Source organism: Notolepis coatsorum (genome assembly GCF_963971535.1).
Source record: "Notolepis coatsorum genome assembly, chromosome: 9".
Classification (NCBI taxonomy): Eukaryota; Metazoa; Chordata; class Actinopteri; order Aulopiformes; family Paralepididae; genus Notolepis; species Notolepis coatsorum.
In genome coordinates this window covers 84,859,368-84,885,884 of record NC_140173.1, presented here as the reverse complement: position 1 = coordinate 84,885,884, position 26,517 = coordinate 84,859,368, and the positions used below count along the sequence as shown (strand labels likewise).

Below are 26,517 nucleotides of genomic sequence, written 5' to 3'. Positions count from 1 at the left end.
AAATGTGTCTGTTTTGTGCAATTCACTCTGAAAGAAAAGACCTTACATTGCATTTACTATCTAAACATTTCTAAAAAAGGAGAGAGCTCAGCTAATGAAAAATGAAAAATTAATATGTACACGCCCTCTCCAAGGCCTATCAGTTACACTATCCCTTCTTTCGCCTATGTATACCGTTTAGGCTTCTGGATGACTCGTTTTGGTCGAGTATCTTGTTCCGGGCTTGTGCTAAGCACTGGTTCCTCCGGTTCTTCTGGTACCTTCTCCAAGTCCACAGAGGAGAAATTATTATGTTCCAATTCATAATCTTCTCCTCTGTCTGGTTCCTGTAAAAAACCTTCATCTTCTACTGGTGGCCAATCGTGGCCCCCTCGGTCTGGCTCGCCATAATCATCCGAGTCTTCCCCATCGTTTGGGGTTAGCGCCGCCTTCACTTCGCCTTCGTGTAACGGTTGCGACGCCCCGGTTTTACCGTCAAGGTCTTGTGGTTCAGGTTCCCATTCTTGGTCCGTATTACTTGCTTTTACACAATGAGTAACGTGAAACCACATAGGCGATCCTTGAATTTGTAAAGCCCTCTCGGTGGCTCGAACGACTTTGTATGGCCCTTCTCGTCTCGCGCCAAACCACTTGCGTCTAAATACTTTTACATAAACGTAGTCGCCTGGTATGATTTGAGGTGTAGTCTGCCTATTCACCTCCTCCCCGGTTTCATGCTCCTGTCTACTGGAGACATGAACCAGAATACTTTTGTGTATCTTTGACATGTATTTTACGTACTCACGCATGTCGTTGTCCAGGATGTCCAAACTCGGACCTTTGCCTGTCGCGCGCAAACCTGGTACTACCATGCAGCGACCTAACATCATTTCGTGCGGTGTCAGACGCAGACCGCGAATTTCACTCGAACGACAAGCCATCAAAGCTAAAGGGAGAGCGTTTAGCCAATTCAAGCCTGTGTGTTGACAGATCTTTACCAATTTGTTTTTTAGTGTCCCGTTCATGCGTTCCACCAACCCCTGGCTCTGCGGATGATAAACGGCCCCCAATCGCTGTTTTATGCCTAAGTGTTGGAGTATTAAACGTACAGTTTTGTCGACAAACTCTTTTCCATTGTCGCTGCTGATCCTGTCCATTAAACCAAACCGGGGACATACCTCCTGGCATAGGAACTTAGCCACAGATGCTGCATCCTTGTGCCGGGTGGCGCACGCCTCCACCCACCTTGAAAAACTACAGACAACGACAAGAATATATCTCTTCTGATTAATGGGCTTAATCATGTCAATGTAATCAATTACAAGGTCTCGCATTGGGCCATTGGGCGTGGGGATATGTCCTGGTGACACACTAATCCCCTTACGTATATTGTTTTTCAAACATATTACACACCTCTGTAACACATGATCAATTTGACTGATCAAATCTGGCGCCCAAAAGCCATATTCTCTGATTTTTCTCCTTACCTCTCCTTTATGCGCATGGCAAAAGTCGTGCGCCGTGTGGATCAGCAGTCCGACCAGGCCAGCAGGAGCCACCACAAATCCACCGGCGTCGCGCCACAAACCTGAATCATCCTGACAAGCTCCCCTGGTTATCCAGAGGTTCCGTTCTACCTGACTAGCCTCCTCCTGGAAAGTCAAAACATCTTTGTAGGTTATCTTGTCCTCTAACTCAACTCTGTGTGTGATAACCAATACCTTGCCTGCTCTGTCAGCACCTGTCACTTCCTTGGCAGCTTCGTCTGCTCTTCTGTTTCCTCGAGATATCTTTGACTCGTCAGACTGGTGGGCAGCACACTTGATTATCGCAATCCGCTTTGGTTTCATAATTGCTTCTAACAAACGTTTAATCTGACTACAATGTTTTATGGCGCTTCCGTCAGCTTTCTTAAAACCTTGCCCTTTCCACACTGTTCCATGTAAAAATGCGGTACCGTGAGCATAACTGCTATCGGTATGAATATTCACAGTTCTGCCCTCTGCCATGTTACATGCTTCCGTCAGTGCGACCAATTCTGCTAATTGGGCCGAACAAGGTTGTGATAATGCTTCGGCTTTTTCTACCACAAATCCTTCGCCCTGTGACCTTACCACGGAGTAACCTGCTTTTAGTCCCTCGCCAACACGATAACAAGAGCCGTCAGTCCATAACTCCAGATCTGGACTGTCAAATGGAAATGCCTGCAAGTCTGCTCTGAGTTTAGAGTACCTCTCGACTTCGACTAAACAGTCGTGGGGTTCTCCATCTTCAGGCGTAGGGATGTCAGCTGCCGGGTTCGTTATGGAACACCTGACCAGCGTCACGTCTTCCTGTTCCAAAAGTCTGTAGTAGTGTTTAATGCGAGGCATCGTTAGTGCATATTTACCGGACTCCAACAGACTCTTTAAGTCATGCCTCACCATGATATCCACTGGATATCCCATCGTAATACTTGCGGCTTTTTCGTACATCGTATACACTCCAGCCATTTCTCGGTAGCATGGAGCCATCCCCATCTCTACTTCCGAGTAGGCAATTGAGTAGTACGCCATCGGCTGCGGTCGCGCCCCCACCCCTGTGTTCTGGGCCAACACCGCACACGCCTGCTTCTGATCTGGTGAAGAAGAGACGTATAGTATGAATTTCTTGGTATAGTTAGGCAACGCCAAGGCCGGCGCCTCTAACAGTCGGGACTTGATTGTTTCGAATGCCCGTGAGCCCTCTTCGGTCCATACCACTTTACTGCTCAGTTTATCAACGCCCGTTTCTTTCAGCATCTCTCTCAATGGTTTCACTATTTCCGTATAGTTCTCGACCCACGGAGAGCTGTACCCCATTATACCCAGAAATCCCATTAGCTGTCGTACCGTCACAGGCTTGGGTGCCGTCCTTATGGCCACCAAATGTTCTTCTGAAATAGCCCGATGGCCCTGTGAAATTGTTTGTCCTAAATAGATCACTTTAGGTTTACAATATTGCAACTTTTTCAACGACACTTTATGGCCGTTTTCCGCCAACAGTTGCAACAGTTTCACGGAATCGCGATGACATGTTTCCTGATCGTCCGCGCACAGTATCAGATCATCCATGTACTGAATGACCCTAGAGGTCATGACTTTATCCAACCCCTCTAAATCCTCCCTTAGGATTTTGTTGAATATGTGTGGCGAATGCTTTAGTCCCTGCGGGATCCTAGTATACTCATAATATTCATCCTTATAAGTAAACCCAAAAAAATGCTGGCACTCCTCGCTCAAGGGCACACTAAAATATGCACTACACAAATCTATAACTGTATAGTACTCAGCTTTCGACGGGATAAATGTCAATAGCACATGGGGGTCGGGGACATCGGACGGATAGTCAAGTAACACCTCGTTGATAGCTCTTAGATCATGCACCAGCCGGTAAGAGGTATCCGGCTTCTCCACGGGTAGCAACGGCGTGTTGCTCCGGGGATCAGGTGTTTTCCGTAAGACTCCTGCAGCTAAAAGTCCTTTAATTTGTGGCTCGATTCCAGCCACTGCTTTCTCCTTCAATGGATACTGTTTCTTCCAAGGCAGGGTGGCCCCAGGTCTAAGCTCCACCTTCACAGGTTGAGCGGACTTGATTAGTCCAATGTCAGTGCTGTTCTTTGCCCACAGCGTCTCAGGCACCGCCTCCATCATGTCCTCTTGGAGGCTTGATGCATTAGGGAGTTCTCCCAGTGTCTCTTGGGATAATTGCACAGGATCGTCATGCTCTGCGTTGTGATTTAAATCTTACAAAGCTTCTTAGAAGAACTACTCTTTCCAAATGCAGATAACCAATGTTTAATCTGGTCTCTGCTTACCCTGAGAGCACACGGCGCGGCGGTTGAAATGAAGCGAAGTCGGAGCAGTTTGAAAAGAGATCCGTTTTTTAATGAAAAAAGGATTTCAATCAGTTTACAAATCAAATATTTGAAAGAAAGGTGTGCAATGAATTCTACTGGGAGCAGTCGCTATGCCGAAGGTCAGTAGAATTCAGTCTAAATTCTCAATAAAAAGATCTGTCTAAAAACATGTCTTGTCTCGGCTTCTTCAGATGTTATTTTGGAATTTGCCGTCGTCTCTCTGCTGTATCTTCTCGTCGGTCGGGTTTTCCTTGAGTCAAAGGGAGTGTGTAGAATGAGCTGTGTCCTTGTCTCGTTCGTGGGATTGTGTCTCTCCTCTCTCGGTGGAGCCGGCCATATTCAAATCTAGACTCCGCCCCTAGTTTTACGACAAGTGGGCGTATCCGTCTAATTCGTACCGAGCTTTCTCATTGGAGAAACACTCGCTTTGGCTGTCTATAGGCTAATCCACTACAGTGACGTCAAAACTGAATTTATTAGTGGGCGTGTTTCCAACAGTTCAAGATACCCCTACGGGGCAAACGGAGGGGGGCTGAAGGCAAAAGGGGAACTATTTGATCTATTCTTGGCTCCTAAGGCCGTTTGAGTATATCCTGTGTATTCAACCTCACAGACCAGATGTCTCCTGGAGGTTCTTTGATCTTAAAACTGTAGAACCACGCAGCTGCTAATTTCACCACCTTCTCAGGAGATGAAACAGCCACTGTCTCTGGTTAAATTAGCTTGCTGCTTATCTCATCCCCCCCACCAGGAGTTTGAGACAGCCAGCTGGTTCTCTGATTGATTTGTCTGCATTTTCTAATCTTGTGTTGTGCATTTATGTGGTGTATATTACCTTTCCCATTTTCGCCATTCTGTGCAGTGCTGGTACATTTTACACAGATTGGTTGACAAAACTACTACAGTAGTAGCAGTAGTAGTAGTAGTAGTAGTAGTAGTAGTAGTAGTAGTAGTAGTAGTAGTAGTAGTAGTAGTAGTAGTAGTAGTAGTTGAAGTGGTGGTAGTAGTAGTTGACTTGGTAATAGTAGTACAGTATTAGTAGTAGTAGTAGTAGTACAGTAAATGGTAAATGGTGTATTTATATAGTGCTTTTTTGTTCCTCACATTCACCCATTCACTCACCGATGGTGGAGGCAACCATGCAAGGGGCCAACCTGCTCATCAGGAGCCTTTAGGGGTTAAGTGTCTTGCTCAAGGACACTTTGACACGCTGCCAGGGAGGAACAGGAATCGAACCAGGAACCTTCCGACTGCTCTACCTCCTGAGCCACTGTCGCCCCCACAGTAGTAGTTTGTTTTTTTATTTACACATATAAAAACAATTACATATAATACAATATAATCCACAAAGAGATGTGAAGGAGAATTGCCTAAAAACCCTATAGGGGCTTGTATGTGGCATTCACCAAGAAGCTGTGACCCCACAGCTGAAAAACAAGCGCTAAAGTGCCCTTTTGAGTGGGGGAAAATTAGAGGGTGTGCCCTATTGGTGCTCTTCCAATGATCTTAACTTGACCATGTGCACTTAAATAATGTCATGCAAAAGTGGCCTTTTGAGTGGAAACATTTGTAATATGTGCCCTATTGGTGCCCATCTAATGGTTAAACGTGACCATGTGCCCCCACAGTTGAAAAATTGCGCTAAAGTGCCCTTTTGAGCAGCAAAAATTTGAGGACGTGCCCTCCAATGGTTAAACTTGACCATGTGCCCCCACAGTTGAAAGCATTGTGCTAAACCTAAAGTGCCCTTTTGAGTGGCAAACACTAGAGGACGTGCCCATCGGTGCCCTCCCAATGGTCTAAACTTGACCATGACAGTTGAAAACATCACGCTAAAGTGCCCTTTTGACTGAAAAAACTAGAGGACGTGCCCATTGGTGCCCTCCCAATGGTTAAACTTGACCATGTGCCCCCACAGTTGAAAACATCACGCTAAAATGCCCTTTTGAGTGGCGGAAATGAGAGGACGTGCCCATTAGTGCCATTCCAATGGTCTAAACTTGACCATGTGCCCCCACAGTTGAAAAACATCACTGGCAACCTCCCGTAGAGAATTAGAGAGCGAAGACGGTGTCCCACTCCAGGCACGGATATCCTCTTCCTCCTCCTCGAATGCGGCAGACGGGCAGCGCAGAACACAGGGGTCCCAGGGGACCGGGGCGAAGAGACGCCATCCTCCCGTGGAAATAGGGAGCGATGGCGCGCCGGCTTGACGTCTGGAGTGGGAACACTGGAAAACCTCCCGTAGAGAATTAGAGAGCGAAGACGGCGTCCCACTCCAGGCAAACGGCGACAGGTGGTGATGGCTGGGCCGTCGTCTCACGCCGGAGACGCGGCAGGTGATGGTGACGTACAGAATGGTAACGTACAGCACTCCATGAACACAGATACAGATACAGAATACAGAACAACCCGACCAGGACTGGAAGGGAGGTCCAGGTATATAAAGCCCTCAGGGGCGCTAATCACAAACTATGACAGCTGCGTGATGGTAATTGAACAAGAAAGTCCAAGGGTGGGGGCTGGTGAAGAGTAGAGGAGAGTAAATCATCGCAAGGGTGGGGGCTGGTGAAGGAGAGTAGACAGGGAAAAGTTCAGGGAACAGGCGAATCCTCACAAAGAGAGATGTTGAAGAAGTGGAGGAAAGAGAAAATGCAGATGATTCTATGGAGAGAAATGATGAAGAAGTGGAGGAAAGAGAAAATGCAGATGATTCTATGGAGAGAAATGATGAAGAAGTGGAGGAAAGAGAAATGCAGATGATTCTATGGAGAGAAATGATGAAGAAGTTGAGGAAAGAGATAATGCAGATGATGATATGGAGAGAAAGAAGACAATTCAGGTACAATATATTAAGTTTAATGGAGATAATGGGGAAGTGATAGATATTTCATTAATATAATCATTCATATCTAATATCTTCTAAGCTCTTCTATCTAAGCTCCTCTGGTGAGAGCATATCTCCCCCACTGTGCCAATGGGTCGAGTGATGACGCCAGCCAGGAACCTAAAATACCTTGACCTCTGTGACCTCTGTATCCGGCCACAGGCCACTGAGTGAGAGGAGCAAAGATGGACATATTATCAGATTCAGCAACAGCTCACATATAACCCCACATATGACCATATACGACCAAGCCTGTCTGATCATCTATTTATTAACCAGTGGCTCGCTAAATTTGGAACCTACATAGTATTTAAGCCATGATTGTGTCATCATTCTGGAGCCTCACAGCCCCCATGGAGAGCTGTGGTCTCCAGGACTGTTCCTCTGTGTGTTCCTGTGTCAATAAATACCATCGATTGACTTCACCTTCGTCTCCTGGCTCATCATATCAATCCAAAGAACTCAGTTTTATACTATCAAATGGAGGCGCTGCTGAGATTTATTTGGGCCAGATGACAGACCAAGAACAACAAAGAAGGACCGCTGGTGCTCTTGCTTCAGTAACAGAACGAGAACTCCTGACATCAGAAGGACAGGAAGCATGGAGAATGGCAAAGAAGACGTTGCAAGAAGGTCCAGACATTCACTAGCAGCTGTCTGTGGCACGTCTTCAGGATCAGCTGTGCCAAAGAGGGAGGTCGGCAGACAGCAGTCTTTGCTGGTCAGAAAGGGCTCTCTCAGGGGAGAGATGCCAGCAGCAGCCCCTGAGACCCAGACCACCAGCAGACGGCCCTCGCCGTCCTCCGTGGAGACCAACCTACAGGCTGGAGGAGGAGGCAGCTAAGCCCCATATCTCTTCCACCCAGCGAGGCCAAACACAGCAACCTGGTACAGATCATCTACGACGAGAAGAAAGACAGCAGCAGGAGAGACACTGAGGCAGAGCTGAAGAGACGGGGTACCAGCTGGGGAGAGGCGGAGAAGACAGCTCAAAGACACTGAGGCAGACCACCAGAAGAGACATCTTGCCTAAGAACCACACTCTGGAATGGGGACTTCTCATTCAAAAAGTTGAACTTTGCCCTGCGAAGGGAGACCTGCATGCACCTCTATTGGGGGTAGGGGGTCTGCGGACGAATGCAACGCAGCCAAGGCTGGTTGGTTCGACGTATGATCTACCTCAACCTTTTGGGGGTAGGTGTATCCTAAGTAAGGGAAGGAATGCATCCGAACGGAAGGGGTGCACCTGAGTAAGGGGGGTTCAGGGTTAGGTGTAATTCTTTTGAAATGCAAATCTGTGTCTCTCTCTCTCTTTTCTCTCTCCCTCTCTCGCTCCCCCCACCCTCTTCTCTCTCTCTCTCACCTCTCTAACTGTTGTTTAGTTTTCTTATGATGTGTTTAATGGTTGATATCGGCAGGTATGGTCCATTAATGAACTGTTGTGTTGACATATTTGATTAATGTCAAGAGAGGGGTTGATAGATATTTCATTAATATAATCATTAATATCTAATATCTTCTAAGCTCTTCTATCTAAGCTCCTCTGGTGAGAGCATAATCTCCCCCACTGTGCCAATGGGTCGAGTGATGACGCCAGCCAGGAACCTAAAATACCTTGACCTGTGTGACCTCTGTATCCGGCCACAGGCCACTGAGTGAGAGGAGCAAAGATGGACATATTATCAGATTCAGCAACAGCTCACATATAACCCCACATATGACCATATACGACCAAGCCTGTCTGATCATCTATTTATTAACCAGTGGCTCGCTAAATTTGGAACCCACATAGTATTTAAGCCATGATTGTGTCATCATTCTGGAGCCACACAGCCCCCATGGAAGGCTGTGGTCTCCAGGACTGTTCCTCATTCTCTGTGTTCCTGTGTCAATAAATACCATCGATTGACTTCACCTTCATCTCCTGGCTCATCATATAAATCCAAATAACTCAGTTTTACACTATCAGAAGATAGAGGGGGGGAGGGAGAGATAGAGGAGAGAAGGAGAGGAGAGGGCATGAGGAGAGAAGGAGAGGACAGGAGGAGAGAAGGGGAGTACAGGAGGAGAGAAGGGGGGTACAGGAGGAGAGAAGGGAGTACAGGAGGAGAGAAGGAGAGGACATGAGGAGAGAAGGGGACGAGAGAAGGAAGAAGCTCAACGGCACTCAAATTAACTTTTTAACTGTTAAACTCAAGTTTCTTTAATAATTGTCATACAGAAGTACAGAATACTTTTATACAAAATGCTTCTTACTGTTACGCTCCAGAGACTGTGCTAGACAAGATAAGTATCAAATAACATAGTATAACATGTAAATTAGAAGTAGAAAATGAGGTCACAGTGTTCAGTATAGACATATGTACAATGTTCGATGCAGAATAGACGTAACTGAGTTACCATATAATATACAATACTATGCAGTGTACTAATATACAATACTATATAGTGCAAAGCAGAAATGGGATGAGGTACAATTTAGGTACAATTTACAGTAAGGTGTACGAGTTGTAGTGCAAATCCTTTATCAATAAATATAAAGTGTGGGGAGTGGGTGCTACAGTGTGTTTGTTTAAAGTGAGTGTGTGCGTGTGGATGTGTGTGCTATGTGCGTTTGATGGTTGTTGTGTAGTGGTCATTGTTCGTTGAGCAGCCTGATGGCCTGGGGATAGAAGCTTCTTCTGAGTCTTTCTGTGCTCGCCTTGAGACTCCTGTATCGCTTGCCTGACCGCAGCAGTTCAAAGAGGCAGTTGTTCGGGTGACTGGAGTCCTTAATGATTCTCTTAGCCTTGCCCCTGCACCGCTTGTTGTAAATGTTCTGGAGGGTGGGGAGCCCCCCTCCAATTGTGCGTTCGGCTGAACGTGTCACTCTTTGTAGTCTGCTTCGGTCTTGTGCAGTGCTATTCCCAAACCAGGAGGTGATGTTGCCAAACTGTTTTATATCCTGTAAAATATATGTTGTAAATAGCTTTTAAAGAATAGGTAAACAATTTTTCAACCCAGAACATTAAAATGCTGTTTCCCAAATATTTATATTTCTCACTGATATCTTTAGCATTGAGAAATGTACCACTGCAGCAATGGTTTAGGCCTTCAAACACCATAATCTACTTTTCAAACATCATGATAAATCTAAGTTTCAAACACTATGATAAATCCACCATTTACTTTTCAAACACCATGATAAATCTACTTTTCAAACACCATGACAATGAGGTGAAATAAACATTTGAAAGGTGTATTGTTCCCTGTGTGTTTTTAGCATAGAGGTGTGGTTATACTATTAATCTGGATTGACTATGTTATTCTAATGCTAATCTTAATCAAAGATGAAGACTATTTCACCATACATGACGCATCATAGCTTTTTGCTCACTGATGGGGTCCCATGTTGTGAAGTAGGTGCCCTTTTTTTCTTTTCGCCCCTGCCCTTTTTAAAGAACTATACACAAATAAACCAATCTGAAGATGATGCACTTGATAAACACTGAGGATACCTAACTTATGAAATAGAGGCTGAGAAGAATGACTGCGATGTACACAGCAGATGGTATATGGGCTCAAGTTTGTTCTGATGAGTACTACCCCAAACTAATATAACATATATATATAATATAACAGAGTAATATAACATACAGTAGTGGCAACCTCAGTGCTCATCAAGTGATGTGTGTCTTTTCCAAGAATACCAATACTCTTGGCCATTTTTATAGTTATGGCTTCGATATGAGGTTTCCATGATAAAGATTCATCAAGCAGAACACCAAGGAATCGTGTAGAACACACCCTAGTTATGGGGATGTCATTGATCACTACTTTAGATGAGGAGTTAAAAATCACAGATTTGAGACCAAAATAAATGTAATTCGTTGTTTTTATGTCTAGTGATAATTTGTTGCATTTAAACCAAATGGATAGTTTAACTGGAGCCCAAGAGCAGAAAACAGAGAGAGGAGAATGGGGTGGTTTAGGTTGTTTAATGCCAAGGTACCATGCAGACAGGGTTATAGAATGAATCAGGAATGTGCGACAAGTGTGAGCAGGAGCACTCCTCGTGATCCACGGGAACGTCTAGGCGGGTGGTGTCTCTGGAGATAACGTAGACCGAACGGCAGGCGATCCTGGGCACAGGGAGACAGGGGGTAGAGCAAGGCAGGGAAACAGACAGAGTAGCTAGTAGGTTTTGTCCTTGTACCTGGGTAGGTGTAGCAACACTCGGACAGTGAGTGGCAGGAAACGTAGAGCTCATATCCGAGCCGGTGATGAGCAGACAAGTCTCAGGTGTGTCGATTGATCCCAGGTGACAACGTGTGGAAGCTGAAGTAGGAAGCTGCCCATATAAGGGCTTGGAAGCAGGGGGAGAGAGAGAGGCTCTGGCCGTGATTGTAACAAGTTTGTTAAGTTCTTCATTTAAGACCTTAATGATGGTATCAGGATATTTATTTGAATAGAATACACTTGTGTCATCTGCAAATACCATTTTCTACAGCCTCTACAGACGTTAGGGAGGTCATTTATATATAACAAAAATAACAAAGGCCCAATAATAGTAGTAGTAGTAGTAGTAGTAGTAGTAGTAGTAGTAGTAGTAGTAGTAGTAGTAGTAGTAGTAGTAGTAGTAGTAGTAGTGGTGGTAGTGGTAGTTGCAGGAGTTGCAGTAGTAGTGATAATAATAGCAGTAGTAGTAGTGGTGGTAGTGGTAGTTGCAGTAGTTGCAGTAGTAGTGATAATAATAGCAGTAGTAGTAGTAGCAGCAGTAACAGAAGTAGTAGTAGCAGCAGTAACAGTATTAGTATTTGTAGTAATAGCAGCAGCAGCTGTAGTAGTAGTAGCAGGAAACAGTAGTAGTAGTAGTAGCAGCAGTAACAGTAACAGTAGTAGTAGTTGTAGTAGTAGTAGCAGTAACAATAGTAGTAGTAGTAGTAGTATGGCAAGCCGTTTTAACATTTATTCCCATTTTCTAGCTAGCTGGGTACCTAGCTAGCTCATTCACAAGGACAATTTTGCGAATGAACTAGCTGGGTACCCAACTAGCTCATTCGCAAAGATGACCTAGCTAGCTGGGTACCCAGCTAGTTCAATCACAAAGACACATTCGCGAATGAGCTAGCTCACTACCTAGGTTGCAGATATGTCTTTGCGAATGAGCTAGCTGGGTACCCAGCTAGCTAGGTTGTCCTTGCGAATCAACTAGCTGGGTAGCTAGCTAGCTCATTCGCAAGGACCATTTTGGGAATGAGCTAGTTGGTTAACCAGCTAGCTGATGGTGTTTGGGGGCGGAGGGTGTTTGGGGGTGGACCGGAGGGCTGTTTTGGGGCGGAGCAGAGGGTGTTTGGGGGTGGAGGGTGGTTCTGTCAGCTCATTGGTTGACAGAAATGACCAGGTTTGTAAACAAAAATGATATTTATTAACATAAAGGAAGCACAATATGGTAACTCAAAATGACCAGGTTTGTAAACAAAAATGATATTTATTAACATAAAGGAAGCACAATATGGTAACTCAAGGGTGAGCCAAGGCTTAATGTGTCACAGCAGCACAAACATTCCCCACATTTAACATTCACAAACACTGCATAACGTTAAATGAATGTTATGATGTTATGTTATTATGATGTTATGATGTTATGATGAATTGAAAATGGGGGACCCTGATGTAAACAAGACGAAAGTCTTTCTCTGGTCTGCATCCCCTTAACAATTGTATGTATTGAGCTGTACTGTACTGTACCCATTCTGCAATCTGTTAATAAACTTTTCAATCAATCAATCAATCAATCAATCAATCAATCAATCAATCAATCAATCAATCAATCAATCAATCAAGTCATTGAAATGCAAATACCAGCATCTGCGTCATGTACCACGCCCCTAGACGTCCGCCCCCAGACGTTGCTACTCATCTCAGCTAGTTCATTCGCAGGTTGCGAATGAACTAGCTGGGTACCCAACTAGTTCATTCGCAGGTTGCGAATGAACTAGCTGGGTACCCAACTAGCTCATTCGCAAAGATGACCTAGCTAGCTGGGTACCCAGCTAGCTAATGTGTCTTTGCGAATGAACTAGCTGGGTACCTAGCTAGTTCATTCGCAAGGATCATTTTGCGAATGAACTAGCTGGGTACCCAACTAGTTCATTCGCAAAGATGACCTAGCTAGCTGGGTACCCAGCTAGTTCATTCGCAAGGATCATTTTGCGAATGAGCTAGTTGGGTACCCAACTAGTTCATTCGCAAAGATGACCTAGCTAGCTGGGTACCCAGCTAGTTCATTCGCAAGGATCATTTTGCGAATGAGCTAGTTGGGTACCCAACTAGCTCATTCGCAAAGATGACCTAGCTAGCTGGGTACCTAGCTAGCTCATTCGCAAAGACACATTTGCGAATGAGCTAGCTCACTACCTAGGTTGCAAATGTGTCAGCTAGCTGGGTACCCAGCTAGCTAGGTAGCACGTGTCTTAGCTAGTTAACTAGCCGGCTTTGTCCCATAGGCTTTACACCAAATTTTGCCTCAGCTAGTAGCTAGCTCATTCGCAAAATGGTCCTTGCGAATGAGCTAGCTGGGTACCCAGCTAGCTGACACATTAGCTAGCTGGGTACCCAGCTAGCTCATTCGCAAGGACCATTTTGCGAATGAACTAGCTGGGTACCCAACTAGTTCATTCGCAAAGATGACCTAGCTAGCTGGGTACCCAGCTAGTTCATTCGCAAGGATCATTTTGCGAATGAACTAGCTGGGTACCCAACTAGTTCATTCGCAAAGATGACCTAGCTAGCTGGGTACCCAGCTAGTTCATTCGCAAGGATCATTTTGCGAATGAACTAGCTGGGTACCCAACTAGTTCATTCGCAAAGATGACCTAGCTAGCTGGGTACCCAGCTAGTTCATTCGCAAGGATCATTTTGCGAATGAACTAGCTGGGTACCCAACTAGTTCATTCGCAAAGATGACCTAGCTAGCTGGGTACCCAGCTAGTTCATTCGCAAGGATCATTTTGCGAATGAGCTAGTTGGGTACCCAGCTAGTTCATTCGCAACCTGCGAATGAACTAGCTGGGATGAGTAGCAACGTCTGGGGGCGGACGTCTAGGGGCGTGGTACATGACGCAGATGCTGGTATTTGCATTTCAATGACAGAGCGCATTTGATTGGGTCATTCTGAAGTCTGGGGGCGGGGCGGACAGCGGCCGTGGTTCAAGTTTGCAGTTCCGTTCAAATATAGTTGCGTCTCAAGATTCAACGTTACAGTAGTATAGTAGAGAAATGGCTGAAGTTGTTAGAATGTATGGCAATCTGTCTGACAAGGATATGCGAGATTTGTTGATAGAAAACGGAGAATTGAAAATGATTTGAGAGAATATACTTTATTAATCACCAAATGGGGAAATTGATTGCCACCAGACGTATGTAACATACAACACAAACAAAAAAAATATTATAATAGAATACGGCAAAGTGCTTCCAGACAACACATATGGATTAAAGAAATTAAATAACACACTATATATATTCTCAATGGCTTTCTTGCAGGGATGTACAGAAGATTCATTTGAGATGGCAGCGATCTGCCGATACTGTAGAATATTAATACAATAATAACTAACTACTACACAATTAGTATGTACGTTTATTATCTTTGTATTGCATGTTCTTTGCATGTTTTGTGTTCACATCAACCTGCAAAGGGACTAGATGGAAACCGTTTATACAGTAACCATCCACTTAACGTTTTATATTCACTAGGGATGCTCGATATTGGCTTTTTTACCGATACCGATATTCCGATATTGTCCAACTCTTAATTTCGATACCGATATCAACCGATACCGATATATGCAGGGTTTCCCCCCAAAAAAACGGAATAATTTCAGGTAATTAATAATTTCACTGGATGCATTCAAAAGGCTTTCTAAATGTAAGCATTATCTGTGCAAAATATGATAATTAAAAAAGTAAAAATTAACATTACATATCTCTTGTTGTTGAATTAAACCAACATGCATACTTTTGACAATAAATCAAATAAGAATTGGTTCTTACTTGCTTGCCTGGGTAAATAAAGGTTAAATAAATGTAAAAAAAAAAAAAAAAAAATTTACCGATACCGATATTTTCCGATATCACATTTTACTGCCGATATCGGCCGATAATATCGGACATCCCTAATATTCACCATAGTGACTTACCGTTTTTAATAATACAGTAACCAGGTTACCATCCAGTGACTTACTACTTTATACAGTAACCACCCAAGTGTGTTAAAGTTTGTAGATGGAAATGAGTTTATAGCTACAATCTGGCATGTTTACATATAAATGTTTATTAAATAAATAAATTTAGTTGAATTTACAGATTAGTGTGATTGAGGTCTGCTCCACAAGCAGAACTGGACTGGAATCAAGAGTTAATTTATATTTACAGCATATATAACCATAATAATTCTATATACCTACTTATACACCTGCATATAACCCATATAACTATGTATGATAGCAGTGTACAGTGGGGGAAATAATTATTGAACACATCAACATTTTGTTCAGTAAATGTATTTCCAATGAGCGTATTCAAGCGAAATTTGCACCAGACTTTTGTATTTGAATAAAAAATTTACACATGGTACAAAGATGTTTATTAAAACATAACAAACAAACATTATGCCACATCAATGTGGAACGCCCTACCCACAGCTGTAAAGGAATGTGAATCACTACCCACTTTCAAAACCACTCTCAAGGAGAACCTACTGGAGGCGGCAATTCGAAACTGGCCTCTGTAAATGTCCTAATAGTCCAGTCATTATATGAAAAAACCTAGGACAAATTGCAACAGTAGCAAACTCAACTGATTTTGTATCCTCATTATGTCCTTAGTGAGGGAAAAAAACTCCCAAGGAATCCCATCATGGGAAAGTTTTGAAAACGACCTATATATGTTCATATCGATTATAACAGTGGTGAAAATTTTACTTTTAGATATCACTATAAAAACTCACAAGCTGATTACACACACAAAGACAAGAAAAAAAGTCAATCACAACTTCATTGAATTATTCTGTTTACTCATGCAAATCACACATTATCTTATTTGATATGCACCAATTAGCATACACGCTAGAACTAATCAAAACATTTGATAAAGAAATTTTTTTCTTCTTGGAATATTAGTAGATAGGCTCTGTGGAGCTCAGTCCACGAGGATGGGGCTCAAGGGTTTATGTCCGTGGGGATAGGTCCATGGAGATGGGGGTTTTTATAATAGGCGGAAACTACATATTTGTACAGCATGCAAAACACTACATGATTCTTGCACAAAACTACATGGGCTTAACATAAATTTGGTATGTCTGTATAGGGGAGGCTTGTAGGTACCCATGTAACCCATTTCATTAACATATATTGAGGTAGAAGGCCAAGGGACCATTTGAAAAATGGTGATGGCCATATTTCCCTCCCCAAAAAAAATCATCTTAACTTTGAATAATTAGGTATGTAGCCCCCTTTCCAATGAGGTAACATGACATGGTTGGTCTCATTGGAAACCCGAGGTTGTCTAGAATCAAATGGTATCTTTACTTTTGAGCTACCTCAAAATTTGAACGCGTCACAATCTCTGAAAGACAGTGTCGTCAGTGATCCTGCCAGCAATCAAGTACATTGAAAAAAAACACATTTCCCATGATGGGATTCCTTGGGACTTTTTTTCTCTCACTAAAGACATATTGAGGGAGTTTGCTAATGTTGCAATTTGTCCTAGGTTTAGCCTAATTCTGGCCTATAATGACTGGACTATAGGGGTAACAAAACATTGAAAAAAAACACATTTCCCATGATGGGATTCCTTGGGACTTTTTTTCTCTCACTAAAGACATATTGATGATACAAAATCAGTTGAGTTTGCTAATGTTGCAATTTGTCCTAGGTTTAGCCTAATTCTGGCCTATAATGACTGGACTATAACCCAACCCCCTCCAATGAACAGTTACCCCCCCCCCGCCCCACCTACTCAACCCCCACCTCCTCCAATGTACAGTTTCTTCCCCCTCAAATGTATATACTCTCCAATGTATATAATGTCATGTGGGGGGCATGTATCGCAGTTCTATGGCCCTCTTCTCCAATTCTGCTTCAACCATTTTTAGTTCCACCATCTTTTCTCTGGCGCTTCCTGAGGGTGTTGGATTTTGTGATGAGCTGGGCCAGGACCAGGACCCAGCCTTCCCGTAGGCGAGGAAGCCGTTATCTCTTGCTTCAACAGACAGAAAGTCCCCAAACTGTTGAGTAATCACATCACCTGAGACAAACAACAGAAATACATAATTTAGGTGCATCAGTCAGATACTTTTCATATCAAGAAGCACATTTTCATATCAAGAAACACATTTTATGATAATAAAATGTGCTGAAAACCCCCAGCCCTGCACAATGGTGCGGCCCCTGTTGAGGTCCCTGCTGCGATTGAAGATTTATATGACTCATTTAATTTATTAGGACAATGTTGTCTACTAACTTGGCCAGTGAGTCATCTAGTCTTTATATATGTCTATGGAGGAGACAGTGGCAACATTGTGCTCAGTACTCAGTGAATATGCTCATCGCCCCACAGTGCAGCTCAGGCTGTGTGCTGATTTCCCCGGAACATGTCTATGGGCTGGTGGGACAGCAGGCAGAACCAGGACTCGGTCAGAACCAACAGGTCCTCCGTCTGCTGCTCTGGCTTAAACACAGTACGGCACAGTTTACTACAGGCACTTAAGCATTCTTACTCTCACAACAATAATAAATATATTAAATATTAAATTGAATACGAGTTTTCAGACAAATAAGCAGGATTTCACATTTGATTATAGGACCATGTCTTACCCAAGGTACACAACAAACAAACTAGGCTCATATTGTTTAACGCTTCATCTCCCCTTTAAGGCCAAAACATGTAAAAAAAATAATAATAATTTTTTATATCGGCCCAATCTTGATATCGGACCTATACCGATGTGTAAAGAAACGGCCATATCGGCCGATATTATATCAGCGGCCGATATATCTTGCATCACTACATGTGCCCAAAACACTGAGCTCAGGCCTTCTCGTGTCGCTGCGCCCCAAGCCACCACGACACGCACACACACCTGTAGAGACATCAGTTGTGAGATGGACAGGTTCGAAACTCAATTCTAAGAAATAAATCAACAGTTCTGGCTTTCCAGATTAATTTATAGATGAGGGAAAGTCAGTAAGTAAGAAAAATGAGGTGGCAGAAAGATTCAACAGATTCTTTGTTAATGTAAACTGGCAGAGGAGATAACCCCGCCACAAGGGGGAGGTGTTTCTAATTATTTTATATAACGAAACACAAGTACCATCTTCTTGAGAAAAACGGATAAAAATGAAATTATGGATACTGTGAACAAACTCAACTGGAAACCTCATATCAAATATGTCAGGACTAAATTGGCACGGAGTGTTGGTGTTTTATGCAAGATAAGGCACATTCTAAACCAAAAAACACTGTATACACTGTACTGTACACTCTTCCTATGGTATATGACTATATGAGCTACTGTGCGGAGGTGTGGGGTAATACCTACAAAAGCACTCTACAGCCAATATGCACCATGCAAAAAAAGCAATAAGAATAATCAACAATGTAGGATATTATGAACACACTAATAACTTATTTATAAAGCTACAAGCATTGAAATGTATGGATCTAGTGGATTTAAAAACTGCCCTCATTGTATACAAAGCCAGATACAAACTAATCCCAGGCAACATTCAAAAATGGTTCAGAGACAGGGAAGGAGAATATAACTTAAGAGGGAGAGGGAATCTTAAACAACAAATGGTACACACTACGCTGAAAAGCATGTGCATATCGGTGTGTGGAGTGAAGTTGTGGAATAATTTACCTGAATACATCAAACTGAGTAAACATGTAGCACAATTTAAAAAGCAGCTAAAAAAAACACACATTAGAGAAATACAGAAATGAGTAATGAGGATAAACAAAGTTATGTTAAATTTGTGTTATTTAGTGCTGTACTATATTCACTGCTGTCAAGTGAATCAATTTTATTTGATTTTTCTCTTTTAAATACCGGTATAAGTAAAAGTATATTCTATATTGTAATATACTAAATTAGGGCTGGGCGATATAACGATAACGATAAATATCGCGATATATTTTAATAATCGATATCGAATATCGAAATAAAAAAAAATCGAAAAATCTTTTTTTTCCTTTTTTACCTGCAACAGGGCAGTTTTAAAACCAGAGACAGTGGACAGACTTGTCTTTCTTGCCTGCAACTTAAAGTAATGGCTTTGCTTGTCCAAATGACAATACTGACCAAATTCAGATTTATTTCTCTCTTGTCCATTTATTTTGTTTGCTTTCTAATTTAAAATACATTTTGAAACCATCTGTACACAGTAGGCTATGTGTGCTAGCAGAACTAGACTCCAGTCACGAGTCACAGTGCGGTGGTTTGTCCACCAAAAAAGCGCCAAAAGATCGAAAATAAACTAGCAGAGCCAGACCTGTTCAACTCCTCTGGAGCCACAGCCAGCAGAGAAGCCGGTTTACTTTAGCTTTTAAACCAGCTGCAGCCTGAGAACTGGAGTGTGAGGGGATGTAACACTGAAGATGGCGGCAATGACAAAGAATTTCTGCAAAATAAACAAACATCTGTTGTTAAAAAAAAAAAAAAAAAAAAAAAAAAAAATTTATACTTATAACAATTCGATAATTATCGATATCGAGAAATAAAATAAAATTATCATATCGTTATCGCGATATGATTTTTTTCCATATCGCCCAGCCCTATACTAAATTATGTTATATCTAGTCAAATTAATGGAAGAACAAACATAAATGTAAGGGGGTAGGGATCAATAAGCTTAGCTTCCCTCTACTCCTTTTTTGGACATGTCTGCTAACCAAACACATTGCTCTTGACCTTTTGTTTATAATTCCATGTAATAAAAACGGAGCTCAACGCATGCATTTTGTAGATCATTGGCTAAATGATTATCCAGTTTGACTATCGTCTACTACGAGCCACCGTACCTGTAGTACTACTGCTTACAAACTGCCTCGCTACTGTGAACCTGCTCTTGTCGTCACGTCACAACTAGATGTTAAATAAACTAGTCTAGATGGAAATAGGGGTCCACGCGCACCCCCCGGAACTTTTTATGCCACCCGATTTTTCTTAATCCTTAAAGTGTCTACTTTCAGAATCTGCCAGGTGCCAAGCTGAAATAATGTCCGAAAGGCTCCATTTTTAACCCTTTATTGCACCTAACCCAAAACCGAAACATTAAAATGTGATGTAGCAAGAGGCATAACCTTTGAAGTAAACAACATGGAGACAAATTAATACATTTGTCCATACAATTCTGACCGTAGGAATTCAATGGGATGGTTATTTTTGACATGACAACATTTTGACTGTATTTCTGGACAAAAAATACAATACAATACGCATAGAGTGAATATTTGGTGACAATAAATTTTTTTTTCAATCCTCCAAGTGTTTATTTTGAGATTATATTGGGTACCAAGCTGAAATAATGTCTCAAAGGCTAGTTTGAACCCTTTATAGCACCTAACCCAAATTTTTTTAAATGAAAATATAATGTAGAAGAGGCATAACTTTTGAGGTAGACGACTTACAGAGCGAAAATACATTTTCCCACACAATTTTGATCCTAGGAATTCAAGGGGATGGTTATTGTTGACATTTGAGTTGACACAAGAGTTGAACCTTATATACAGCTCAAGCATTACTGTAGATGAAGCAGTTAAATGTGCGTACAAACTTGGAACATCTGATTAACTACAAGAAGCAGCACTCACCCTCAATTCTCACATTATAAAGGCATTTAAAGAGTCAAAGGAGCTACCATGGCCCCCAACTGCACACAAGCTGGATGCTGTGAAAATGGATGAACTGCTCCCAGAGCATCTTGTACCATTTCTGAGCTCAGTGGTGACTGGGACACTTGATGAAGAAAAGTGTGAGAAGACGCAGAGGCTGGTCTATTCGATTACACAAGATGTGTGTCGAGTAGGGCTGCACGATTAATCGATTTTTTATCGAAATCGCAATTTGTAATGATGCAATTATCAAATCGCCTGCAATTAAAAAAAAATTAAATAAATAAGATTTTAACCAGGAAGTCCCATTGAGAGACAAGATCTCCTTTGCAAGGGAGACCTGGCCAAGATGACAGCAATAACATTTGCAATACATCACACAGCAATAAAAATGTGCGATACATCACACAAGAACATAATAAATGTGCATGTATACAATATACAATACATCACATGTAAACACAAAAACAAAGCAGAATAGTCTACATGATAGTAAAAGTGTATAATACAGGGTAATACAGTAATTTTGCAGTTGGGACCCGACTACAGAAAGCAGCAACATTCTTCTTGTAGGAAGTTATGTAATACAGATTTAAATTCACCAAGAGAGACTGGGGTGTAAGTGGAAAATGGTCATGTAGCCCATTCCATGCCCAAGGTGCGAAGCTTGAGAAAGCTGTTCCTAGCTAACCCTGCTCAAGTCAGAGAAAACATCTGAGCCGAGTAAGGAAAGGGTGGGGGGGGGTGGGGGCATCTCTCTCTACTGGTTCAATTAATGTAGAAAAACGTTGCACTATAAAAACGAACTGGATAGTTGATAATAAACATTTAACTTCATTAGCTGAAGTATTCTAAAATAATTTAAGCAATTCTCCTTTTCTGTGTGTGTGTGCACATGTCTCATATCTCATTTGATAGTATTTACTGAGGATTGCCAGATAATGTTGATATTTAAACACAAAAAAAATTATAATACAAAATATACATGATCATGCAACATAAAAAAAAATGTTGTAGGAACAGTTTGGGAGAGGGAGGTAAGGGGTTTTAGATTGTGTGTTGTGAAGTTTACTTCAGAGAGGGAGAGTAAAGTACAGGGAAAAAAAGGTACCGTTGGGTACCGTACCGGTATCGATTCCCAGGTAAAAAGAAAAATGTTCAGACTCTGTGTCCCGAACAGACCCACCGCGTAGGCCAGATGCAAGCCGCATTTTACAATAAACCTCTGTGGGGCTGCTTAAAAAAAATTATAATCGCAATCGCAATATCTGTCCGAAAAATCGCAATTAGATTATTTCCCAAAATCGTGCAGCCCTAGTGTCGAGCAGCAACTAACAGCAAGTGAAGTGAAACTCCAAAAGCACATCCTCCTGTGTGCCACACTTCGGCACCTCTATCGAAGCAAACAGGTGAGTGATCAACTAACTTATTGCTTATGAGGTCCTACATTGTCATTGCTCAACTATGCTTCATACAGGTATTTGATATTGATACAAAAAAACATTTGTTTATCTTATTCTTTACAGCTCACAACCATCCTTTCACGACTAGGACACTCGGAGACATACGACTTCAGTATGGAACTTGAGACAGCCATGGCCAATGCTTTTGATGAGATGTCCACCAACATGACCCCTGAAATCACCACTGGCGAGGGAAACACTGTTTTTCACAGCGAGTGGGACAACCTGAACAGAATCACCACCAACGTTCATGGTTCAAATGTGGTAAACAGCGCCGGGGGAATCATGATTCAAGAAGTGAAGGAGAGCCATGTGAGCACCAAGAAAAGGACCCTTCCTCTCTATGACAGGTCATCCAAGATGAGAAGCCTTAAGATCACGCCTCCCGAGACGCTGCCAGAGCTGGCATTCAAAAGAGTTGGCCCCAAATTCCCCAAGAATGCCAACTTTACCCCTGCTGCTGAGGAATTACTGGGCCCCGACTACTGTAGCACACTGCTGGGATTCTACGACTTTACTGGGGAGGACTGTATCAGCGCTTTTAAAGGCAAATGCAAGGTGAATCCCCTGAAGAAGCTGGAAAAGACTCGTAAACTCCACAAAGCTTTCAGGCAGCTTGGTGCAGACTGGATGGTCACTGATGAGCTTCAAGAGGAGATGGAGAGCTTCACATGCATTATGTATGGCCAAGCACGGATGACATCAGTTGACACAGTACGGGGGAAAATGATGAGAAAGATGGTCGGCGCTGACAAAGTCCTGGACTCCAAGTCAAAAGTAGACCTGGAACGCCTGCCAAGGTCCGTCTCATTCCACATGTCCAGCGAGCCTTCTATAAGAGAGCAGACAAGGCAATAATCAAGAGCCCAAAACCACATGATCCAGGCATGGGCTGGGAGAAGACAGGAGAAGAGGAGGTGTTGGAACCGGTCTGGGCAATTGGACCCATCCTCCCTCCTTCTCTTGTTGAGGTACTGGCTCAGAGAGCAGAGTCAGAAGAGCATGCAGCCCTTGACAAGGTGACCGATTACGCCAACAATAACTTTGTCTGTGGGTAAAGTGGATGGAGAGTACGAGCATGAGGATGAAGAGCTGGAGATGGAAGAAATTGAATTAGAAGATCTCTTCAGTGACGATGAGGATGAGTAGTTTAGGTCAGCAAGTTGGTAGTGACATGAAAAGGTAAATGTATTGGTTGTCTACTTCAAAAGTTATGACTCTTCTACATTATATTTTCATTTTTAGATTTTTGGGTTAGGTGCTATAAAGGGTTAAAACTAGCCTTTGGGACATTATTTGAGCTTGGTACCCAATATAATTTCCAAATAAACAGTTGGAGGGTTGAACAAAAAACTGATTGTCAATATATTCACTATGCGTTTGAAAAATAAAAATGTAGTTGGTTAGACACGCATTTCTTGCATTTGTTTGCTGTTTTTGTCCAGAAATACAGTCAAAATGTTGTAAAATGTCAGAAAAATAACCATTCCATTGAATTCCTAGGGTCAGAATTGTATGGGAAAATGCATTCATTTGTCTCTGTATGTTGTTTACTTCAAAGATTATGCCTCTTGAGTCTTGCTACATCAAATTTTAATGTTTCGGTTTTGTGTTAGGTGCAATAAAGGGTTAAAAATTGAGCCTTTCGGACATTATTTCAGCTTGGCACCTGGCAGACTCTGAAAGTAGACACTTTAAGGATTAAGAAAAATCAGGTGGCATAAACATTTCCAGGGGGTGCGCGTGGACCCCTATTTCCATCTAGACTAAACCCACGGTTTGATAAACCCAAGTGTGTTCATTGACCCACACGCAAATGAGGTACATATTAACAGTTTACACATTTGATGGTAGAAATCAGTTTGTTACCCTCATACCAAGATGGCGGCGGTCTCGTGACGTCAGAGTGTCTTCGATTTCAAATAAACTTGAGTAAAAGATAAAAGCATAGCAGATAGACAGTGAGATTTGAGATAGATAGATAGGAGGACACAATGTATTAATGTAACAGCTAATACAATTTAAACTTTGCAAACTCCCATACATGTAACGTTATGATAGATCAGCTGTAGCTGTAGCAGAAAACACGAGACTGAGTCGAGTCACCGAGTAAATCGAAATGTTGAAACAGTGCCAAGCCAACACGAACTCAAAAACACTTTAACCTATTGGTAAACAAACGTATTGTTGAAAATATACACTATGACTGCTGTTGTGACATGTTTAAGATCGTATTGACTAGTTTACACACTCACCTTCAAAGTTTCAAACCGCGGCGCTAACGTTAACTTGTTGATCTTAGCTCTGTAAATCGGGATCTTCTTCTCTGCTCCTATTTCCTAAATGTTGTAACAACGCCACCACAAACTCGCAACAGCGCCACTTGTGGCCAAAAATATGACGATAGACAGACAATTGTTAAGCTGCGTACAGTTGAGCGGTGATAGAATGTGATTGGACAAATGGGATTTAGGGGAGGGGGAGGTGACGCAATTCATTAGTCTTTGGGGGAGGGGTGCTTTTAGAAGTGTCTGTCTTTTAGAATTCACAGTTCAAGTGACTACAAACTTTGATTGATTGATTGAACATTTTATTAACAGATTGCAGAATGGGTACAGTACAGTACAGCTCAATACACAATTGTTAAGGGGATGCAGACCAGAGAAAGACTTAATTTCGTCTTGTTTACATCAGGGTCCCCCATTTTCAATTCATCATAACACACATATATGGCTCAGCTTCTTCCCCCAGGCCATCAGAGACTTGAACACTGAACTCTCCACACACAAGCACACATAAGCACACACACACTGTACATGCTCACACACTAGCAGCCACTTTAACATGAGCACACACACACTCATGCTGCACACGGTCACACTTATGGTCACTTTACAAAAGGAAAGGTCACTTTAAGAATAGTATAGTATAATTTGAGATTGTATAATATAGCATTGTATAGCAGTGTACATTGGGGGGGGGCACTGTACACTGTACAGTGGAATACTGACAAAGCCATACTTGGTCATTTACTGTACAACTGGGGCCAGTTTCGAATTGCAGTCTCCCATAGGTGTTCTTTGAGTGTTTAGACTGACTGTGTGCGTGTGTGTGTGTGTGTGTGTGTGTGTGTGTGTGTGTGTGTGTGTGTGTGTGTGTGTGTGTGTGTGTGTGTGTGTGTGTGTGTGTGTGTGTGTGTGAATAAAAAAAAACTTTACAGACAACATTGAGACAAAGCTTCCTGACACATCTCCATCCAAACTCTTGGAAGAACTCATTGAAATCTCATCTGATACCACCTCGAGAGCTAGTTTCAGAGTGTGGTGCTGAGTACCAAGTATCTTATGATGCAGCAGTTAAGGTGTTGATACCATTCAGCACCACATATCTGTGTGAAGCTGGCTTTTCATCCATGACAGCTCTGAAAACAAAATATAGGGCCAAGTTGAGCCTTGAGGATGACATGCGTGTTGCCGTGTCAAAGATCTCCCCACGTATTGACCGTATTATTAGCCAGCAGCAGCAGACCTCGCATTGAGCTAGAAATGTCCACTGAGTGAACTAGTGCTTATTTTCTGTATTTATTTATATTTTTTGAGAAATGGTAACTTGGTGATCCTTTTCTGTATTTAAAAAGAATACATGATTTTCTGTTTTTGAGAAATGGTCAAACTTATCCAAATATGCTATTTTTATGGAGAACAGTGCAGCTGCAACAGATAGCACTTTAGTGATCCTTTTCTGTATTTAAAAAAAAATACATGATTTTCAGTTTGAGAAATGGTCACACTTATCCAAATATGCTATTTTTATGGAAAAGTGTGCAGCTGCAACAGATAGCACTTTAGTGATAATTTTCATTATCACTTTTCTCTCCAGAAAAGAGAGTATATGCATTTGACGTAAAAACTGTACATTGGAGGAGGTTGGGTGGGTGGGTGAGGTTGGGTAGGAGGGGTTGGGGGGGGGGGGGGCACTGTACAACTGTACAAGCAAAACTGCACATTGGAATATTGACAACCATACTAGGTAATTTACTGTACATTGGGGGGGGGGGGACAGTGTACAAACAAGCAAAACTGTACATTGGAATATTGACAAAACCATAATAGGTAATTTACTGTACATTGGAGGGGGTTGGGTTAGGACATTTGTAGGGGCCAGTTTCGAATTGCAGTCTCCCGTAGGTGTTCTTTGAGAGTGTTTTTGAAAGTGGGTAGTGATTCACATTCCTTTACAGCTTTGGGTAGGGCGTTCCACATTGATGTGGCATAATTGCGAAACGTGTTTAGTCCCTTGTTTGAGCCGAATCTGGGTTTTACATGATTTGTGGAGCTCCCTCTGGTGTTGTGATCGTGGTATTCACTGACCTTTGGGAAGTATTTTGACATGTACAGAGATACATGAGAGATATTTAGAGAAAGTAGATAGAT

General features: G+C 42.3%; 1 long non-coding RNA gene across 1 annotated transcript; it reads right to left on the bottom strand.

The window, feature by feature from the left end:
* Positions 1-16,762: 16,762 nt before the first annotated feature.
* LOC311234350 lies at positions 16,763-24,423 on the bottom strand. The gene is made up of 3 exons (XR_014620093.1): positions 24,340-24,423; positions 23,954-24,011; positions 16,763-17,033 (listed from the first exon to the last, which is right to left on the bottom strand). It is a non-coding gene; the product is annotated as an uncharacterized lncRNA (long non-coding RNA).
* Positions 24,424-26,517: the final 2,094 nt, after the last annotated feature.